The sequence below is a fragment of the Apium graveolens genome, unplaced genomic scaffold (genome assembly GCF_009905375.1).
Source record: "Apium graveolens cultivar Ventura unplaced genomic scaffold, ASM990537v1 ctg8626, whole genome shotgun sequence".
NCBI lineage: Eukaryota > Viridiplantae > Streptophyta > Magnoliopsida > Apiales > Apiaceae > Apium > Apium graveolens.
The window spans coordinates 17,073-40,478 of NW_027421338.1; the positions used below are offsets into that span (position 1 = coordinate 17,073).

Consider the following 23,406-nt stretch of genomic DNA (forward strand, 5'->3'; position numbering starts at 1 on the left):
CTCTTCTCTCTTAGGCTCTTCTCTTCACTCACATTGATTTTGGGTTCTCTTTTCAGGGTTCTCTTCTCAGGGTTTCGAACTGGGGTTTCGAGATTGATTTTGAAATTAGGGTTTCGGTTTGAAGGGTTTCGAGTTAAAGGTAATTCTCTCTTCTATTTTATGAATTTAGGGTTTCTATTCTCTCTTAGATTTTGATTTTGAAATTAGGGTTTCGATTTGTTTTTTAGAATTTGTGTTATTTGTATTTTTTTTAGAAGTTGTATATGCTAAATTAGGGTAAATGTTAAGTATAACTAGATATAAGTTCAGGTGTTTAATTTTTGTAAATGTCAATTGGTTGGTTAGAGATGTCGAATTGGGGATTTGGTTGATTATTTTCATTTTAGATGGTTTACAGTTGATTATAGTGAACTGGTTGTTTAATTATTTTGCACTTTTATTCAAAGATGTTTAGTGGTAATTGGTTTTGGCATTGTCCCCCCTAGCTTCTTCCATTTTAGTTTTTGATTTTATTTTAAGTTCTTTGATTTTGTTAATATCATTATATTTTTGTTTAGGAACTAGAAAGAAATGAAATTAGATATTCATAAAGAATCTGTTCGTATCATCATTAGTAGATCTATTAGAACAAGCAAAAGGAACGAACCGTGTTGGTCATTTGCTTATCATGCTTAATTGGGCACCTTTGAATAATTAGTAGATCTTTTAAAGCACTACGCCATAGATTGGATTCTGCAACCCCAAGAAACCGTAACTAAAGGCCAAAAAATTGTTGCTAAAGGCCAAAAAAAGGCTATGGAGACTCTTTTTGGGGGTTGCAATTTTAGGCGTTGCAATATAGTGTTTTGCAACCCCGGTGACACCCTATTGCAACCCTTGGTTATCCGTTACAAAAACGTGCTATTGCAACACCAATGGGGTTGCAATAGGTCTTGAAAAGTGTTACAGTAGGGTTTGGGCTATCAGTACAATATTTGTGGACCCCACAATGAGGCCTACATATGGGGTATCGATGCAACCTTTTTGCAATGCTTTTTAGTATTTTTTGCAATGCTTTTTAGTATTTTTAGCAATGCTTTTTAGTGATTATTAGCAACACTATAAAGACCTATTGCAACGCTTTTACAAAAAAAAAATTGTAGGAACTGTTTATAAATTAACATGCCCATAAATAAGACCATTGTCTTAAAACTGGCACAATCCACAAATCATAAACATCAGTCCACCAACCACAACATCAGTTTCCCCATACTACCACTACCTTCACCATCACCATACTACCATTCTTATACCACTAATTGTCTACCAACCTTAAAATAAAAGCGGAAGTTTAAACAAGTTAAAGTTACAATTCAAAATCTAAACATTGTAGTACTGAGAAAAACAAAGTAGAACGAGAATGCTGCTAGAACACTTCTGACTAGGTAGAACCACCTCCAGTAATAGGAGGTGGTTTACCTACAGGCTGAAGAATTTCTTCCTCCAACTCAGCGCTTTCTATTTCTTCAAGTTCTGCTTCTAGTTCATCCTGCAACATAAAGAAGACATTCAGAAAAAAGAATACTTTCTGAATCAAAGGAACATTGATAAGCAGAAAAGAATGTATTCTAACTGGGACTACAAGAATCAAAAAATAAAATTAGTGATATAGGTGAACAACATACCTCATCAAAATCAGCTGTTGCACCAATGGGAGTGGCTAGTACTTCTTGAATCTGTTTCATGTTTTCTGTTTGCTCGCTTATTTAATCCATAGTTTTATCTACATCATCCATATCAATTTGTTGTTTGAGCAACTTTTTCCTCTTCACCTACAACAAAAGATATTAGTTCGGCCACTAATTTAAATTAAGGGCCCATATCAATAAAAAGATATACTACCATAGAGTGTTTCTCTAGTATTAATATATTTTGATGTAATAACTATATATTCTGATGTAATATCATTTAAGAAACACAAATAGTGAAACACACACAAGTCTAGAGGTTTGTGGGACTTCCACAAATCCAGCCAGATTAAACTATAAGAAGCTAATCCAAATAGATTGAAATGAATGAAACCCAATCAGTTGTTCCGTTACTGTTACAATATATATCATAAACGATGAGTGCAAAAGTTAGGTGGAGGCTAAAAGTTACAGAAAAGAAAGCTAAGATCGTACCGTATGGACAGGTGTCCAGTGCTCACTTGCAAGTTCATAACCATTTGGATCCTCACCAGGAGGATGTAAAATTGAGATACAAAACTTTCCATTAGAATAAACTGCAATGATGGGATTAGTTTCAGATTCTTCCCGGACTTTATAAACTTATATATAAACCTCTATATATAAATACTACTAGACTACAGAGATACCGTTGGGATGCCACATCTCAGATGATAGTATTGTTGTTACTTATATTACAATATCCCCCCCTCGTGATTCAGAAGGCAAAACTTTGGAAGACGGAATCTGATAAAATGCCAACTTAAGCACAATATATTCTACGTATCCAAAATTTATACTAGCCAAATAACTGAGCACTTGCAAATTAGTCATAATTATGTCGTAAACTATATATTAACACTCTATCTACAAATGATAAGTGGATTTATTATACGACTAAAGTGGTACTTATACTTTTGTATCATGTTCTTCCTTGTATAATGATCTGATCTACGTGATCACTAATTTTCTTATATTACTTGAGACTTAATAGTGACAGAACTGTTAGAGTTTTCAAACTCTCCCGTATGAAATAAGATATGCAGCAGCAAGAAACAAATGCCCTCAAATCCTGGATTCAAGGTTGACAAATAAAAGAATAGCAGCTTGGTCAAAAATAAATAGCTTGGTGTAAAGAAGCAGTAATATCAAGACAAGAAATAAGAGGCAGGTATCAAAAGATAGCTTGATTGTTAGGAGCATACAACGTATATACATGCATGTAGCAGCTAAGTATGCTCACAATAATAAAGAAAGTCAACTATGGTGTGCTGGACATAATAATAAGCAGCCTAATTTTAGCTGTTGGTGTAAAATCAAAAGGTGGTGAAACATGTGAACAAAAGAAACCACAGCAGCTCCTGGAATTAAGGTAGGCTATCTGTTGAATTCTGCAGATGCAAGGTTGGCCAGAAAACTAGGAAATAAATGAAATGTGATGTAAGACATGATGTGTATTTTAGTTTAATGTATATAAATAGCTTGAGCTGCTGTGTTGTATGAGGAAGTAGTGAAAGAATTAGAAAGATTAAAAAACAGAGCTGAAGCTCTATTCTGTGTAATAGAAAAAGGCTGTAGCCTATGTTGTTGTTCCTGTAGTGAAATCAAAAGTTGTAGCTTTACATCGTTGTGTTTGTTTTTCATTTGGACAAACAGGCGTGAGTATACAATTTATTATTCCAGCTTGTGTAAGTATTTTATAAGCCCAAGCTCATTCCGTTTCCAACAAGTGGCATCAGAGCTAAGGTTCCGTTCGTGAAAAATGGCGACGATGGTGCAACCAAATATTCCAAAATTGACGAGTATAAATTACGGGAACTGGAGTATTCAAATGAAGGTATTACTCGGTTCTTACGATAATTGGGATATTATCGAAAGCGGGTATGACGAGCCCACAGATGCAGCCGCTGAAGCAGCCCTGTCAATTGCTGAGAAGATGATTTTGAAAGAGACCCGGAAAAAAGATAAAAAGGCGTTATATACAATTATTCAAGGAGTTGATGAATCAACCTTTGAAAAAATTTCAAATGCAAAAACAGCAAAAGATGCGTGGGAGATTTTGCAGAAATCATTCCAAGGCGTGGAGAAAGTAAAAAAGGTGCGGCTCCAAGTTCTTCGTGGTGAGTTCGAAAATATTAAAATGAAGGCCTCAGAAAATATTGGTGAATATGTTACTCGTTTAAAAATAGTGACAAATGAGATGAAGAGAAATGGAGAAAGTCTCGATGATGTTCGGGTCATGGAAAAATTACTTCGTTCATTGATGAGAAAATTTGATTACGTGGTTACTTCTATCGAGGAGTCAAAAGATTTCTCCACAATTTCCATTGATGAGCTAGTTGGTTCACTTCAAGCGCATGAGCAGCGGATGAACCAGTATGATGATACAAGCCATTTAGAAAAGGCGTTGCAAAGTAAGGTGTCCATTGGTGAAAGTTCAAGCAGTAGCAGTTCTGGTCGTGGAAGAGGTGGCTTTAGAGGTTGCTACCGTGGTGGAAGAGGACGTGGAAGACAGTCCTTCAACAGAAGCCAGAACACTGAAGGTTATCGTCCATCTGACCGTGGTCAGAATTTAGAGGACGAGGACGAGGAGGATTTCAACAAGGTGACAAGTCTCAATTTTAGTGCTATAATTGCAATAAATTTGGCCATTTCAGTTATGAATGTAGATCACCGAAAGTGGAAGAAAGAAGTCATTTTGCAGGAGCAAAAGAAGACAAAGATATTGGCACTGCTATGTTCCTCACTTATAATGGCAACGAGGAGAGAAAGAAAAATGTTTGGTATCTTGACTCTGGTGCAAGCAACCACATGACGGGCCATAAAGATTTATTTACGGAGATAGACGAGACCATCAGTGGAGAAGTTACGTTTGGTGATTCATCGAAGATTCCAGTCAAAGGTAAAGGTACAATATACCTGCTTTGAAAAGTAACATCATCAGTCTTGGCCAACTTGTGGAGAAAGAACATTATATACAGATGCAGGATAATTCTCTTGTCATCAGGAATCGGGATCAAGAATTAATTGCAGATGTGGAGATGTCAAAGAATCGTTTATTTACACTTGATATACAGACGAAGATGCAGAGGTGTTTGAAGACGGTCATTAAAAATGACTCGTGGTTATGGCATTTAAGATATGGTCATCTTGGTTTTTCTGGTTTAAAATTGTTGTCAAAGACAAAGATGGTGGACGGCTTGCCAGAAATCAATGTACCAGAAAATATATGTGAAGCATGTGTTAAGGGGAAGCAACACAGACAAAGTTTTCCCGTTGGAAAATCATAGAGAGCCAGAAGGCCATTGGAGATTGTCCATACAGATATTGCTGGTCCATTTGATATTCCATCACTTGGAGGTATTAGGTATTACCTAACATTTATTGATGATTTCAGCAGAAAAAGTTGGGTGTATATCCTCAAATAAAAAGCGGAGGCTCTTGATAAATTCAAGGAGTTCAAAGCTTTGGCAGAAAAACAAAGTGGTCATTATTTGAAGGTACTCCGATCAGACAGAGGAGGCGAGTATACTTCAAATTTATTTAAAAGCTTCTGCAGAGCACATGGAATCAATCATCAGTTGACAGCGGCATATACGCCTCAACAAAATGGCGTTGCAGAAAGAAAGAATCGCACTATTCTTGACATGGCAAGGAGCATGGTCAAAGCAAAGCATATGCCGAGAACTTTCTAGGCTGAAGCCGTTCTATGTGCAGTTTATTTGTTGAATCGTTGTCCAACTAAAAGTGTCAGAACAAAACTCCAAATGAAGCATGGAGTGGTAGCAAACCATCTGTTGGACATCTCAGAAATTTTGGGTGCATTGCATATGCACATGTTCCAGATCAGAAAAGGAAGAAGCTGGATGATAAAGGCGAGAAGTGCATCTTTACCGGATATGACAAAAGAAGCAAGGCGTACAGACTCTACAATCCCCTCACGAAGAAATTAATCATTTCTCGAGATGTTGAGTTCGATGAATCAGACTACTGGAAATGGAGCGACGAAGAAAGAAAAGTTGCAGGTCTGTTCTTTGATGATGATGATGATGACGGTAATAATTCCAACATTGAGGATGATGAAGATGATGATCCAACTCCTCCCCAAAGTCCAAATCAACAAACTCCTGCATCGACACCATCGACTGGAGGAAGCAGCAGTTCAGGGGGAGCGCCAAGGAAAATGCGGAGTTTGGATAATATATATGAAGCAACAAGTCCGGTATAAACTACCTTTGATTATTCATTGTTTTGCTTAATGGCTGAGTGTGATCCAGTTACATTTGAGGAAGCTTCTAAAGAAAGCAAATGGAATAAAGCCATGGATGAAGAAATTGGTGCAATCAAGAAGAATGACACTTGGGAGCTCACAGATCTTCCAGAAGGACACAAAGCAATTGGTGTCAAGTGGGTCTACAAGACAAAGACAAATCAGGATGGTGAAGTGGAAAAATACAAGGCGAGGCTAGTGGCTAAAGGCTACAAGCAGAGATATGGAATTGACTATGACGAGGTATTTGCTCCAGTTCCAAGAGTTGATACCATAAGACTGCTTACAGCAATTGCAGCTCAGAATCAGTGGAAGATTTATCAGATGGATGTCAAGTCTGCATTTCTGAATGGCTATCTTGAAGAAGAAGTCTATATCGAGCAACCACCAGGATATGTTCAGAAAGGCCAGAATAACAAAGTCTACAAATTGAAGAAGGCCTTGTATGGTTTAAAGCAAGCTCCGAGAGCATGGAACACAAGGGTTTATGAATATTTCCAGAAAAATGGTTTTGTGAAGAGTCCCTACGAGCATGCACTTTACACGAAAACAAATTCAGGGGGAGATATTATGATCGTGTGCTTATACGTGGATGACATGATTTTTACTGGAAACAACCCTGGTATGTTTGATGATTTTAAGAAAGTTATGACTAACGAATTTGAGATGACAGATATTGGTCAAATGTCGTACTTTCTTGGAGTCGAGGTAAAGCAAAGCAAAGACGGGATTTTTATGTCACAGAAAAAATATGCGGAACAGATTTTAAAGAAATTCAGAATGGAAGAATGCAAGCCAGTGAGCACGCCAGCTGAAGAAAGTATAAAGCTCAGAATTGATTCAACAAGGGAGTCGGTAAATTCGACATTGTTCAAAAGTTTGGTTGGAAGTCTGAGGTACCTAACTTTCACTCGTCCAGATATTATGTACGCAGTTGGACTGGTTAGTAGGTACATGGAGAAGCCGAAGCAAGATCATTTCATGGCAGCTAAAAGAATTTTGAGTTACATAAAAGGTACACTTGATCATGGTCTGTTTTACATGCATTCTCAAAATTCAAAATTAGTTGACTACTCAGACAGTGATTATGGCGGTGACTTGGATGACGGGAAAAGCACTTCGGGATATGCTTTGCATATCAGTTCAGCAATATTTTCATGGTCATCAAAGAAGCAACAGACAGTGGCTCTGTCAATATGTGAGGCGGAGTATATGGCAGCAGCAACATGCACATGTCAAGCTATGTGGCTAGGCTACATATTGGGCGAGTTAAATCTTGCAAAGGTTGATCCGGTTACTATTTACGTGGATAATAAATCTGCTATCTCACTCACGAAAAATCCAGTGTCACATAGTCGAAGCAAGCACATCAACATCAAATATCATTTCATTCGAGAGCAGGTGAATGACAAAATTGTGGAGTTGGTGCACTGCAGGACAGAAGACAATTTAGCGGACATATTTACGAAGCCATTGAAGCCGGAAGTGTTTCAGAAAATGAAACCAATGCTTGGAATGCAAAGTCGAGTTTGAAGGGGAGTGTTAGAGTTTTGAAACTCTCCCGTATGAAATAAGATATGCAGCAGCAAGAAACAAATGCCCTCAAATCCTGGATTCAAGGTTGACAAATAAAAGAATAGCAGCTTGGTCAAAATAAACAGCTTGGTGTAAAGAAGCAGTAATATCAAGACAAGAAATAAGAGGCAGGTATCAAAAGATAGCTTGATTGTTAGGAGCATACAACGTATTTACATGCATGTAGCAGCTAAGTATGCTCACAATAATAAAGAAAGTCAACTGTGGTGTGCTGGACATAATAACAAGCAGCCTAATTTTAGCTGTTGGTGTAAAATCAAAAGGTGGTGAAACATGTGAACAAAAGAAACCACAGCAGCTCCTGGAATTAAGGTAGGCTATCTGTTGAATTCTGCAGATGCAAGGTTGGCCAGAAAACTAGGAAATAAATGAAATGTGATGTAAGGCATGATGTGTATTTTAGTTTAATGTATATAAATAGCTTGAGCTGCTGTGTTGTATGAGGAAGTAGTGAAAGAATTAGAAAGATTAAAAAACAGAGCTGAAGCTCTATTCTGTGTAATAGAAAAACGCTGTAGCCTATGTTGTTGTTCCTGTAGTGAAATCAAAAGTTGTAGCTTTACATCCCTGTGTTTTGTTTTTCATTTGGACAAACAGGCGTGAGTATACAATTTATTATTCCAACTTGTGTAAGTATTTTATAAGCCCAAGCTCATTCCGTTTCCAACAAGAACTAGATGCTATAATTTTCTTATATTACTTGAGACTTAATAGTGACAGAACAAGGTGCTATACCTGATCACAAATTGCTCAGGTTGTTGATCTGTCAAGGAAGTAGACTGAACAGTGTGTGAAGCAGCATTTGCTAGTCTAAAGTCCAGAGCATCACCACCCTGCCAAAATAAATGCTTTACTACCAGTACTTTGACTTAATTTTTTTGGTAAATGTCAATCACGGATATTTAAATTAATATAATTTATATATACACGCAATTTTCCATAACAGGGGTGCGAACCTTGAAATTTAAAATAATTATATATACACGCATCCTTCCTTTACAGGGGTGCAAACCTTGTAAATAGTGATCAGATATCTGTTAGAAAGAGTTCAGTTGTAAACTAGTATATGTTGCTTAAATGGATTGCTATAGCCATCCTTTCCATATTAGTTTCAAATAAGTAAAAGGGACGATATGTTTGTTACATGAGTTTTAACAAATAAACTCAATAAGTGTAGCCATTTTAGCATAACCACTGGACTACAAGTTCGAGTGTAGCAGCAAAATCACGTTCGTAGCCAAAATATATAAATACTAAAATCCATATTACCATTAGCATTGTGCTTGCTCTAGGAAAGGAGTTGTCATATAATAGCAGTGGTCTAAGTAATTAGCTCAACTGGTTTACAACTTACAAGAAGATTTCTGAAGTTTCCTTTGGTACTCGCCTGTGTGTGATTTTATATTTCCTTTGGTACCTTTTTCCGACCTCTCTGTTTCACTTTACAACCAGCAGCATTCTGATTATTATGAATTTCTAACTCAGTAAGAAGCATCAAGTGCACAAGGCAGGATGTATGAAATACATGAAAAGCCTGCAGGTGGAAGCATATTACAAAACAGAAAAGAATAAACAAGACGAAAAACATGGTCATACTGCTAAAAAATATCATGGCAGAAATTTACCCCATTCACATTCCTGCTACTGCAGACGAGTCTACCGGTCTGCATGTTCATAAGAGTTGCCACATCTTTACCAGGGAGCACATTGTGCTGATAGATGTCACACATTCTTTCTGCAGCTACACGTTGATGTTTTCTAAGTTCTTTTCTCACAGTTTTGCTCGATATCAGCTTTCCTATCTGCAAAATCGATACAATATTAGCATTCCTCCAATAACCTTGTGGAAAAACTCTACAAAATTTCACTGGTCACCATGACTGTTTAAGAAGAAAGGTAAGCACAAACTGATGTATTATTATATCTGTTATATACAAAATTAGCTTCTCCGAAAGCTACACGATCAAAATATTCCCCAGCATGGTAGGTGGAAGCCCAAATTAAGGGATTTTGCTTCTCATCAACAAAACTCCTCATCATATGTCGAATTGAGTCTGTTGATATAACAGTTGTTATGCCCAGTCTACTACCCTGCAAAATGAATTTAAAGCTTAACAACTAGAAAAGATGACTTTATAACTTCAATTGACAGCCTAGATTTTATTATTTTTAAGCATGAGAAGACCTACTGTATCTATTAAGATATTCAATAAAAATATTGAATTACTAATAACAGACATAGAGTAGTACTGACGAAAATAAATCCAGCATTACCTCTGACAAAACTTTGGCTTAGAAAAACAGAACAGATTGGAAAAGAACAAAGGTGTCTGAGTCATAAACAAATTAATAAAACATTCGGCAAAAATTCAAAAACTAAAACAAGTGTACACAAATTAATAAGAGATCAACATTCATAAACTATAAATATACTAAATCTAAGATCACACTCCCAAATCAATCATATTACATACCCAAACAATAAAATGTAATATCTGGAGGTGTTATAAATAAAAAATGCGTAAAGGACATATAAAATGTAATATCTGAGTTGATGTTTCGTGTTTGTGACCTGGATTGTAATTTATTAAGCATTAGTAAAAAATAACCATTGTCAGTATGTTATGTTGCAATATGTTTGTTTTGCCATTTGAATATTTAGATTGTACCTCATAGTAGTTAGAATTGTCTTGCAACACAGCTTAGTTTGAGAATTCATTCCCATTCCAACTTTGCTTTCATTCCCAAACACTTCACTAAATTAATGGATGTTTCGCTAAGCAGTCGCTATTTTATGATTTGTACTCATTTGATCATACTTGTGCTAATACCTTGAACAAGTATATTTCGAGGAGATTATAAAAATACTGCCTTATCACTAGGCATTGTGATCTCATAGATAGGAACCGAGAAATGGTTATAATTTGGCACACATGTTGATATTGGAAATCAGAGCAAACAAGTTCACAGTCTGCTGATTATAATCAGGTAAGATAAACATGACCTTGGTGAAATTTGTTTGATATGTCCTATGATTTGATTCAGTTCACAGTAGTCATTCTATGTAATCAACCATTTAGATGTTGTTTGGGAGCACTTAGAATTACATGTACTCTGTCACAATCCTTGAAAAGGTTAGTATTTGACTCTTTAATGGATTATCTCAGGAGGGTCATGGAAGACAATCGAAAACTTGCAGTGGCTCGCCACAAGAGGCATAATGGAAGATCTGAGTTTATAGTTGCTCAATCAACAAAGGGGATTTTAGGTCCTGGTGATGATAGTTTTGTGGGAAGTGTCACTTCCAACCTCATAGGTTCCAAGTACAATATATGGGATCAGGTTCGATGTCCATTTTAGTACTATGCTGTTGAAGAGCTGGTTGATTGAAAACTATGGGTTCCAGCCACATGCCGTGTCAGAGCTCAATGAAAAAAGTTTATGGAAGGTGTTTGATACTGGGCTTTATGAGCAGTGTAGGAGGAAGTATGGAGCTATTTCATGAGTGTGTACTATAAGTGTAAGAAATGTAGGAAGACTGAGAAAGAGGTTCAGGAAGCCGAGCAAGCCTATCTTAAGAACGCTTATGCAGAAGTAGATATGTCAGTAGATTAATTTTTATGTAGGTTTTCTCGCTAAATCATATGAGATATGTCTCTGCTTTTATCATTTACTATTCGTCCAATGTTTGTAGTTCTTGCACATTTTTTGCTATTGTTGCTTAATTACTTACCGGAAATGAAATTAGACTTTGCCAGGGAGTTTTTGTTAACTTTGTGATTGCATTAGACTTTGACATATTTAGAATTTAAATTGGAAGCCGAACATGGCTGGAAACTGATAAATCAGAATTTGGCTATTCTGGAAATACAAACTTATGACAGTTGTTTATCACATATTCCGTCGTAAGTTACTAATTTACGACGTATAGTTGTGTCATAAATTTGTGTTTTTATTTTATCAAAGATGGATCTCGTAAGAAAACATACGACGTTTCTTCCGTCATAAGTAACTAACATACGACATTATTATTCGTCATATATTGATAACTTACGATGGAATATTCCGTCGTAAGTAGATTTATTATTTTATTGAGAATGTGGGCCCCTGCTTCCCAACTTCCGACGCAATTTTATTTTGTGACGAAAAATTGAACTTACTACTCGAGCAAAAATGACGATTTTTTTTCCGTCGTAAATGCCTCAATTATGACGATTTTAGTTCAAAAAAAACCGTCCTAAATGGCCTTATTTCTTGTAGTGATATTCTAGCTAGAGACTTGAAAATGTGTTGTACTGTGCTGCTGCTGGCACTTTTTTGTTGCCAAGTAGTCCAATTAAGTTTACATTTCTTTATTTTTGGTTAGTTTTTTTCATCTTATTTGATTACTTTTATATTAAATTTATTATATTGGTATAGTACGGGCCCGTATCTCGAAATTGACTAAAGAAAAATCTGCTGCACTTCCGCAGGGTAATAAACTTCGTTAGGAATTGGTGAGAATAACAACTCAACTAAGCTTTCTAACCTTTAATGTATCTGTTCTCTAGGCTATCTTCATGCAATAACTTTATGTAATCGGAGAAGTGGCAATCTCAAATTATAGGAGATTACTTAAAGATGATGGTAGAGGTGTTGTAGTGACACTAAATGAGACAATTTGTTTTTTCTGACGAGCGCGCTGGGTTAACTGTAAGTCTTTTTCTGGTTGATGTTTTCTTTCTAATTTTTTGATTATGGGGCAATACATTTTCCCAGCCGTGTATGTCGGGTTTTCTACTAATTTCATTTGGTTTGCTAGAAGTAGTCTTCTAATATATATGATTTTCTTTTAATTGGCTGTAAATGATTTCATTTACAATATTTTTTATAAGTTCACATCCATAATTGCTGATACAAGGTAAGTATTATCTTAGAACTGATCCCCTTCGTGAGGGAGCTAAGTGGCGTCGAACTTATGGGAAGGAGATATATTCTCCATTTTTATTAGCTTTCACTGAACATGTGAGATACATATAAATATATCATGTTCTCCTTTTTGCAAATATCTATGCAATTAATTGATGATTCACGTGCATGCATGATGGAGATACAGATCTCCTGTGAATAGTTAAAGTTTGCATGCTTAGTATATTTGATTATTTCAGTGCCCTGCGGATTTGGAACTGTGCTTTTAGGTGTTGCATTTTTGCACAATACCAGAGAGCCACCCCCATCTCCTTCAGGTTCTTGATACTACCAAGTATGCGCAAATAGTCTGATTAATTCCTAACTTACTAAATATGTGCAATTAGTCTGATTACTCCCCTAACCTACTTTGATATGTTTTTGTTGTGAATAATATTTCTCCCGAGGATAGATATTTATAAGAAAAGGTGGTGAAGCAGAGAGAAATGATTATTTGGAGAAGCAAAAGCCAAGAATTTGTTATGGGAAGAAGGGGATCAACATAGCTGCAAAGTATTAATAACTTTCGTTATAGTTTGGATATGCTTGGAGTATTGTTAATTGATCAATCGTATTGTTGTAATTTTATATGGTGTTTGTAATATTTTGGATATGTATTGTAGATTTTAAATAGAACAAGTATTTCAAATTTTAAAATTAAATATTATATATGCCTATTAAAGTTTATTGTGTGTTTTATTTTAGTGTTAGATTACAAATGTTACTATTACTTAATTAAAAAGATGGGTGTTACAATTGATAGAACAGATTGTTACAATAAGTTACAATTGATCAATCTATTGTATTACTCATTTTGCGTTACATTTGGGCTTGTTAGTGTTATAGTAGGTGTCTATTGTAACATTTTCCTCTCTGTTACAATATATGAGCGAAGTGTTATATTAGGGTGTCTATGGTAATGCTCTTATACGTAACGCCCCCTGGTGTTACAACAGACCTATTGTAACACCATTTAGGCATTACAATAGTCCACTTAAGGCGTAGCGTGTGTTTGTTGGGTTGGTTAAATACCGAATTTTGCTTGCATTTTTCCTTTTCTTTGGTCTCTTCGTAATGGTCTTTTCTGCAGGTGAGTCCGTGTGCAAGGGTGAAGATTTTAGCGGGGTTAATTGGATTTATTTTTCTGGTTGTCTGGTGCCCCGGAGAAGGTTTGTAGCTGGCACTACACCATAGAATGGCTATGGAAACCACAAAAATATATTGCCTTATGGGCTATTTCTGTTGCAGTAGAATTTATGGCAACAAATATATAAAATTTTGGTGTTGCATCCGGTGGTAATGCAATAGAGGGTCCTATTGCAACATCTTAAGCAATATATTACAACAATAAAATATTATTGCAATAAACCATATACAGCAATAAAATGTATTTTACAGGAACTCGGTAAAATTATTGTAATAGCTGTTTTTGTCAGCTAAATAACCACCTTAAGGCAACATTAATTGGTCCAATTGCAATGAAATTTAAGGTTAAATTTGAAAATATTGTAACAATTTTGAACTAATTGCAATATTTTATAGCTGATGTAATTGTAAATGGCAAACATATTTGGACACAATTGCAACATTATTTTTTTAAAAAAAAGCAAGTAGGATTTGACTATAAATAACCTAAACCAGACATGTTTATGCCACAAAACCAAACATCAATGTCATTTTATAACCATTAAAAACCATTCAAAAGGTTGTTCCAACATAATCATGCATATAATTGAGAATGTACATCAATACAAAAGGATAAATTACTACACTAAATTAACTAATTAACAAAACTAATAGTAGTAATCTTCATTTAGCTTCTTCGCTAAATGAGAAGCATTTATCTTGGTTCTGGATCAAAGTTTCACAAGCTCAATTGGAGCAGCAACAGTTTTGGACACAAATGTAAAGACTCCATCCATGAGAAAATCGATGGCAAAACCTGCAATCCCTTTCTCAGCTGGTTCTTGAACAAATTTCACATATGAAGATAAGCTAATGGAAGGTCCTGGGTGGCTGGGTATGTTCATTCCGTGGGGTACTGCAAATCCTGCAACAGTATAATTCCCAAAGGGAAAAAATGGCTTCTCTGTGTAGAAAAGCTTTCATAGATACCCTTTACATCATGTGAAAGGCTGGAACCAAATTGTATTGGGTACAAAATTTCTGATAAAAAGTTGGAAGTTGGTTCTACTCAGCCATTTCTACTGGCACAAATAAAATTCCTACAAAAAGCACAAGTTAGGTCAGAATATATAAATTAAATGCTCCAAAAAAGGAGAAAAGTAGAAGCATTAGATATGCCCATTCAACACTTCTCAGATGCATTCATATTTAGCCCATTTCAAGGGAGAATTAAACTTCACTAAATTTTGCATAATTTAGAAAGATTATTAACTTGAGATCGATATTAACTTGAATCTATCACTACATTTAGAAAGATTAATAAAGAAAACTTATTAAAATGACAACTTTAGATAGAGCAAGATACACAGAGTAGCTCTTACGCTTTCAACTAAAATTTGCATAATTTATAAGGTAGTTGACAACTACAGATACTTGTTGCGACAGAAGTTAGAGATTAAATGACAAAATAAAAGTCAGCCATTGAATAAGAGATAAAATTGGATGTTAAAATAAGTATACAACAAAAAGATTTACAGAAAAGGCTAGCTAATTGATCTACATTAATAATTGAAACTTTATAAAGGGCCACTGGTAATAACTACTAATGCTATTTTCAGATTAGAAACATTCAGGGCCGCACCCATTCCTAAACAATTAATGATACAAAAGCATTAGCAAAACCATGCTCAGTTCAGGCTGCAACTTGAGCTCCCATTATATTATAGAACATGGTAAGATAACACTTTGTGCATGTGGATATACCACAGCTAAGAACACACACTTTATCAAGCGGAGCTTCCAGGTTGATCTCTGCAACCAGCCAGAGTGAACAACAGTGTAATGACTGAAGGTGAAAGTTTCCAACAAAGTGATAGATAGGCTTGCCATCTTTCGAAAACCTTGGCATACCATCACTAAGCATCACACCTCTGTCCAAATTGATCCTTAGCAGATCACACAAATTGCTTTCGCTTGATTTACAATGACGGCACTCCCCACACTCGCCTGTAAACAGAGGGTAACACTTTTTCTCCGAGTTTGAGGGCTGTAACACCATCTTCAACACTCTCTATGACTCTGGAGCCAACAATATAAATCAATAAAATTCGTTCAAGGATAAAATTATGCACACCATAAAGTCGAGGACATGTAAAATTAGAAGTCTAGGTCAGTAGAACATAAATTTATTCTCTTGTATTAAAAGTTTTCTTATTAAAATTCAAACATACCCTCCTTCTTCGGGACCTAATATTCAGGGAAATAGAGGTTGATGTCCCTATTAAAAAATGAAAGGAAGTGTAATGGATAAAAAACAGAGAAAACAAATCTGCTCTAGCCTTTAGGAAAGCGTACATATAATGACTAGCTATAGTGTTTAGGCTAGCAGTGAACACGTTCATCAATATAATATACATTGGCCTCCCAGAAGTAAACATCAGAATGGAAAAGAGACGTGAAATGAATCCTGATTCGAACTTCCATTTTCTTCGGTGGTGCAACGTCTACCTCCTCTATTACCAGTGGCCTGCCTGCTTCCCAAGCCACAGCAGCTGCAATCATTAATTTATCTGTAAACCATTAATTTATAACTACTACTGCTACCACAAGGATTACAATCTTGGAACTTATAAACCATAAAACGAACCAGATTTGCAGAAGGACTAACCTAAGTTTACATTCAAACCATTGTGCCCTAACTCATCGAAACTGCTAATCAGCATAACAATTTGCATCAAGACAAATTAAACAATTCCACATAATCGAAGCAAGCCACTTGAATAATTGATGTACAATCTCAAACACAAACACACAATACAAAATCGATTCAAAAAAATTCAAATTAACCATAATTAAAATTCAATTGACATAATAATCGATTTAGGGAAGAATATGCCTTCTTAGTTGATCTTGAATCTTCAAACTTAAATGCTTGAGCTAGATTCTTCTTCATCCAATTTCAATCTGTGAGAGTAATTTGGTGTTCGCCCTCTTTCTGAATTCTTGTTTGATTAGTATAGTTTTGTATTTATTTTGTTCAAGTGTATCCTTGTAAAGTGTTATTTATCCCGCTTATATCTGTGTGCTTTGGTTAAAAACATTTGAAAGCCCGCTTTGTTTGAGAGCCCGCGAAACTAATGGGCTAAAATTTTTGGAGGTTTGGCAACGTATTTTGAAAACTGTTGCAAGGGAATTCGAATTTTCACATAATTGACACATTCTCAGTGTTCAACTGTAACATTTTTTTAAAAATTGTTGCAATATCTCCCAAATTTTAGAAAACACTTCCCTACCAACCAGAAATGGCCTATTACACACTTTAACAGTTGATGTTGCCATTTCTTTTGTTGGATTTTGCCATGCATAGTTTTGTCTAATACAACGTTGTCATTTTTATGTTGGCTTAGACATCCAAAAACTGTTGGTGAAGAATTAAAGTGTGGTTATGTTGCTAAAGGTATGAGGATGTGTTGCAATTATTTTTAATAAATAATAATACTGCTGATGTGGCACTTTGTCATAACAGTTGGCTTAAAAATTGTTAATAATTTTCTATTTTTCTTCACTATAATGAATCCAATACATTGCCAATATATTGGGCTTGGGACAAAGTTTAACTTTAGGCTTAAATAACTGTTGTTAAATATTGGGCTTAAAAATTATTGGGTTTATTGTGTTGCTGCACTTGCATATTGTGTTGGGCTTAAAAATCCGGCCCTGCTGCAAATCCGGCCCATAATCACCTTGTATATTTGCAAACATAATATGAATACAAAATATTCTTCTCCGGGTATAGAACTTGTTTTTAAATTTCGGGTTTATGTGTTTTATGTGTTTATAAATGAGTGTATGTAAAAGCTTCAATTTTCTATTTGTTTTCTGAATTTGCTTAAAAATTGAGTGTTGCCGAGTTTAGAGCTCGACTTGCCGGCTTTTATGGTTGTTTTTAAGTTTTGAATTTCCGGCTTTTGTTGTTGTGGTTGAAATGAATCTGGTAAAATAGCTGAAAAACTTTTCGAGATTGCTTTAATTTATGCTTATTCTGCTTTGATAAGAGTGGGTATTGTGCTTCGGAGATTTTTGTGTAGGGGGAGGGAAAGAGTGGTGGAGGGTTGTTTAGTGAGATGATTGATAGAGGGATTGAAGATAATTGATAGAGGGATTGATATACGTATAATACCATGATTCGTGGTTGTGCGAAGGTAGGAAGATGAGACTCGCTGGATTCTGTAATTTTCCAGTGATTTTGTTGTGTTGTTGACGACCCATTAACCCGATTTCCTAACCCGATGTTGACTTAGTTTCAATCCAAAATCATCCAAACCCATTTTATGGAAACTGTTTATAGGATTTTCCTAAAAAAATGATTTATTCTTAAAAAGTAATAAAAAATCCAATTTTATTAGAAAAATAGATTTTAATTTTAAACAATCAACTATAGTACATGTGGCAACATATTATTGGTTACTTGTGCCACCTCAGACTCTTTGTTTGTCACTTTAAAAATTAAGAAGTCAATGGGAATTGAACCCAGCATCTCCACTATAACAAAGTAACGAGCCAACCACTGTACCAAAGCAGTACTTGTGTTCTGTTTTGCATGATTAAACCGTAAAATGATGTTGCATTTAAAATTTTGATTTAAATAAATATGAGGCTTTTAACTATTTAATTTTTTTAAATTTTTTTTTTGACAATGCATCATTACATATTTTAAAGTCAATGATTCTAGTAATGTGATTATTTTTATTTATATAATTGGTTGAATTTTGTAATATTCAAGGTATTTTTATTAATTTATATGGATACTAGTTAGTTAGTGTTACAAAGGAAGGTTGCATTTTTTTAAAATTACTTTTTGAAGATGAATCTGTATGGATGTTAATTTTAATGATGTTAATTTTTAAAACACATTTTTTAAGATTTATTTTTGTAGATTTTATAATATTCCAAACCCCAAACCGTAAAACCTAAAATTTAAATTTTATAACGATTAACGTTGATATTGAATTTATGATGTGGGTCCAATATACGTATTGTGTATCCGTACAGGTGAGACCCATTTTAGCAACCCAAACCAATTAATTCGGATTTTCAAAATTTCAACCCAAATCGAATCGTTCAAATTTATAACCCAAACCAATTTGTAGTTTTTAAACATTGTTTAAACATTGAACTCGGTAAACGAAAACAGTGGTGATTTAATTGGGTTGACTTTTTTCCAACCCAAATATATATCGGGTTGGAAAAATTCGATTTGAATCAGCCGAAATAGGGTCAAAACGGTTATATCGGTCAAAACAGTCAAATATTGATTTTATAAATATAATTAATATTCTACTAAATTTCATAATTTATCAAAAAGAAGATAAAATAGTTAATTATTATTTTATGTTTTCAAGTGAATAATTAATAAGTTAAAATATTAATATATATTTATTAATATATATTTAGTAATATAAAATTGGATGAGCGGCAAAATTACCGCCCAATCCAATCTACCAAATTTCACTTAGTGAAATTCCCTCTAGTGAGCATACTTACCTAAATTAATCTCTCCTCTCTACTGAGCACCTCTCTCTTAGCTCTTCTCTCTGTAAATACACACACACATATTAATCTTCGCTCATTTTAATCTTGCTCTTCTCTCTTAGGCTCTTCTCTTCACTCACATTGATTTTGGGTTCTCTTTTCAGGGTTCTCTTCTCAGGGTTTCGAACTGGGGTTTCGAGATTGATTTTGAAATTAGGGTTTCGGTTTGAAGGGTTTCGAGTTAAAGGTAATTCTCTCTTTATTTTATGAATTTAGGGTTTCTATTCTCTCTTAGATTTTGATTTTGAAATTAGGGTTTCGATTTGTTTTTTAGAATTTGTGTTATTTGTTTTTTTTAGAAGTTGTATATGCTAAATTAGGGTAAATGTTAAGTATAACTAGATATAAGTTCAGGTGTTTAATTTTTGTAAATGTCAATTGGTTGGTTAGAGATGTCGAATTGGGGATTTGGTTGATTATTTTCATTTAGATGGTTTACAGTTGATTATAGTGAACTGGTTGTTTAATTATTTTGCACTTTTATTCAAAGATGTTTAGTGGTAATGGTTTTGGCATTGTCCCCCTAGCTTCTTCCATTTTAGTTTTTGATTTTATTTTAAGTTCTTTGATTTTGTTAATATCATTATATTTTTGTTTAGGAACTAGAAAGAAATGAAATTAGATATTCATAAAGAATCTGTTCGTATCATCATTAGTAGATCTATTAGAACAAGCAAAAGGAACGAACCGTGTTGGTCATTTGCTTATCATGCTTAATTGGGCACCTTTGAATAATTAGTAGATCTTTTAAAGCACTACGCCATAGATTGGATTCTGCAACCCCAAGAAACCGTAACTAAAGGCCAAAAAATTGTTGCTAAAGGCCAAAAAAAGGCTATGGAGACTCTTTTTGGGGGTTGCAATTTTAGGCGTTGCAATATAGTTTTGCAACCCCGGTGACACCCTATTGCAACCCTTGGTTATCCGTTACAAAAACGTGCTATTGCAACACCAATGGGGTTGCAATAGGTCTTGAAAAGTGTTACAGTAGGGTTTGGGCTATCAGTACAATATTTGTGGACCCCACAATGAGGCCTACATATGGGGTATCGATGCAACCTTTTTGCAATGCTTTTTAGTATTTTTTGCAATGCTTTTTAGTATTTTTAGCAAATTTTTAGTGATTATTAGCAACACTATAAAGACCTATTGCAACGCTTTTACAAAAAAAAATTGTAGGAACTGTTTATAAATTAACATGCCCATAAATAAGACCATTGTCTTAAAACTGGCACAATCCACAAATCATAAACATCAGTCCACCAACCACAACATCAGTTTCCCCATACTACCACTACCTTCACCATCACCATACTACCATTCTTATACCACTAATTGTCTACCAACCTTAAAATAAAAGCGGAAGTTTAAACAAGTTAAAGTTACAATTCAAAATCTAAACATTGTAGTACTGAGAAAAACAAAGTAGAACGAGAATGCTGCTAGAACACTTCTGACTAGGTAGAACCACCTCCAGTAATAGGAGGTGGTTTACCTACAGGCTGAAGAATTTCTTCCTCCAACTCAGCGCTTTCTATTTCTTCAAGTTCTGCTTCTAGTTCATCCTGCAACATAAAGAAGACATTCAGAAAAAAGAATACTTTCTGAATCAAAGGAACATTGATAAGCAGAAAAGAATGTATTCTAACTGGGACTACAAGAATCAAAAAATAAAATTAGTGATATAGGTGAACAACATACCTCATCAAAATCAGCTGTTGCACCAATGGGAGTGGCTAGTACTTCTTGAATCTGTTTCATGTTTTCTGTTTGCTCGCTTATTTAATCCATAGTTTTATCTACATCATCCATATCAATTTGTTGTTTGAGCAACTTTTTCCTCTTCACCTACAACAAAAGATATTAGTTCGGCCACTAATTTAAATTAAGGGCCCATATCAATAAAAAGATATACTACCATAGAGTGTTTCTCTAGTATTAATATATTTTGATGTAATAACTATATTCTGATGTAATATCATTTAAGAAACACAAATAGTGAAACACACACAAGTCTAGAGGTTTGTGGGACTTCCACAAATCCAGCCAGATTAAACTATAAGAAGCTAATCCAAATAGATTGAAATGAATGAAACCCAATCAGTTGTTCGTTACTGTTACAATATATATCATAAACGATGAGTGCAAAAGTTAGGTGGAGGCTAAAAGTTACAGAAAAGAAAGCTAAGATCGTACCGTATGGACAGGTGTCCAGTGCTCACTTGCAAGTTCATAACCATTTGGATCCTCACCAGGAGGATGTAAAATTGAGATACAAAACTTTCCATTAGAATAAACTGCAATGATGGGATTAGTTTCAGATTCTTCCCGGACTTTATAAACTTATATATACCTCTAATATAAATACTACTAGACTACAGAGATACCGTTGGGATGCCACATCTCAGATGATAGTATTGTTGTTACTTATATTACAATATCCCCCCCTCGTGATTCAGAAGGCAAAACTTTGGAAGACGGAATCTGATAAAATGCCAACTTAAGCACAATATATTCTACGTATCCAAAATTTATACTAGCCAAATAACTGAGCACTTGCAAATTAGTCATAATTATGTCGTAAAACTATATATTAACACTCTATCTACAAATGATAAGTGGATTTATTATACGACTAAAGTGGTACTTATACTTTTGTATCATGTTCTTCCTTGTATAATGATCTGATCTACGTGATCACTAATTTTCTTATATTACTTGAGACTTAATAGTGACAGAACTGTTAGAGTTTTCAAACTCTCCCGTATGAAATAAGATATGCAGCAGCAAGAAACAAATGCCCTCAAATCCTGGATTCAAGGTTGACAAATAAAAGAATAGCAGCTTGGTCAAAAATAAATAGCTTGGTGTAAAGAAGCAGTAATATCAAGACAAGAAATAAGAGGCAGGTATCAAAAGATAGCTTGATTGTTAGGAGCATACAACGTATATACATGCATGTAGCAGCTAAGTATGCTCACAATAATAAAGAAAGTCAACTATGGTGTGCTGGACATAATAATAAGCAGCCTAATTTTAGCTGTTGGTGTAAAATCAAAAGGTGGTGAAACATGTGAACAAAAGAAACCACAGCAGCTCCTGGAATTAAGGTAGGCTATCTGTTGAATTCTGCAGATGCAAGGTTGGCCAGAAAACTAGGAAATAAATGAAATGTGATGTAAGACATGATGTGTATTTTAGTTTAATGTATATAAATAGCTTGAGCTGCTGTGTTGTATGAGGAAGTAGTGAAAGAATTAGAAAGATTAAAAACAGAGCTGAAGCTCTATTCTGTGTAATAGAAAAAGGCTGTAGCCTATGTTGTGTTCCTGTAGTGAAATCAAAAGTTGTAGCTTTACATCGTGTGTTTTGTTTTTCATTTGGACAAACAGGCGTGAGTATACAATTTATTATTCCAGCTTGTGTAAGTATTTTATAAGCCCAAGCTCATTCCGTTTCCAACAAGTGGCATCAGAGCTAAGGTTCCGTTCGTGAAAAATGGCGACGATGGTGCAACCAAATATTCCAAAATTGACGAGTATAAATTACGGGAACTGGAGTATTCAAATGAAGGTATTACTCGGTTCTTACGATAATTGGGATATTATCGAAAGCGGGTATGACGAGCCCACAGATGCAGCCGCTGAAGCCCTGTCAATTGCTGAGAAGATGATTTTGAAAGAGACCCGGGAAAAAAGATAAAAAGGCGTTATATACAATTACAAGGAGTTGATGAATCAACCTTTGAAAAAATTTCAAATGCAAAAACAGCAAAAGATGCGTGGGAGATTTTGCAGAAATCATTCCAAGGCGTGGAGAAAGTAAAAAAGGTGCGGCTCCAAGTTCTTCGTGGTGAGTTCGAAAATATTAAAATGAAGGCCTCAGAAAATATTGGTGAATATGTTACTCGTTTAAAAATAGTGACAAATGAGATGAAGAGAAATGGAGAAAGTCTCGATGATGTTCGGGTCATGGAAAATACTTCGTTCATTGATGAGAAAATTTGATTACGTGGTTACTTCTATCGAGGAGTCAAAAGATTTCTCCACAATTTCCATGATGAGCTAGTTGGTTCACTTCAAGCGCATGAGCAGCGGATGAACCAGTATGATGATACAAGCCATTAGAAAAGGCGTTGCAAAGTAAGGTGTCCATTGGTGAAAGTTCAAG

General features: G+C 34.9%; 2 long non-coding RNA genes and 1 pseudogene across 2 annotated transcripts; all 3 read right to left on the reverse strand.

The window, feature by feature from the left end:
* Positions 1–1,199: 1,199 nt before the first annotated feature.
* LOC141705208 (uncharacterized) lies at positions 1,200–2,396 on the reverse strand. The gene is made up of 4 exons (XR_012568255.1): positions 2,357–2,396; positions 2,163–2,263; positions 1,665–1,811; positions 1,200–1,528 (listed from the first exon to the last, which is right to left on the reverse strand). It is a non-coding gene; the product is annotated as an uncharacterized LOC141705208 (long non-coding RNA).
* Positions 2,397–15,337: 12,941 nt separating this feature from the next.
* On the reverse strand, positions 15,338–16,230 carry LOC141705210 (alcohol dehydrogenase 1-like; annotated as a pseudogene).
* A 4,242-nt stretch (positions 16,231–20,472) lies between these two features.
* Positions 20,473–21,771, reverse strand: LOC141705207 (uncharacterized). Its single transcript, XR_012568254.1, has 4 exons — positions 21,624–21,771; positions 21,433–21,533; positions 20,938–21,084; positions 20,473–20,801 (listed from the first exon to the last, which is right to left on the reverse strand). It is a non-coding gene; the product is annotated as an uncharacterized LOC141705207 (long non-coding RNA).
* Between the last annotated feature and the right edge of the window lie 1,635 nt (positions 21,772–23,406).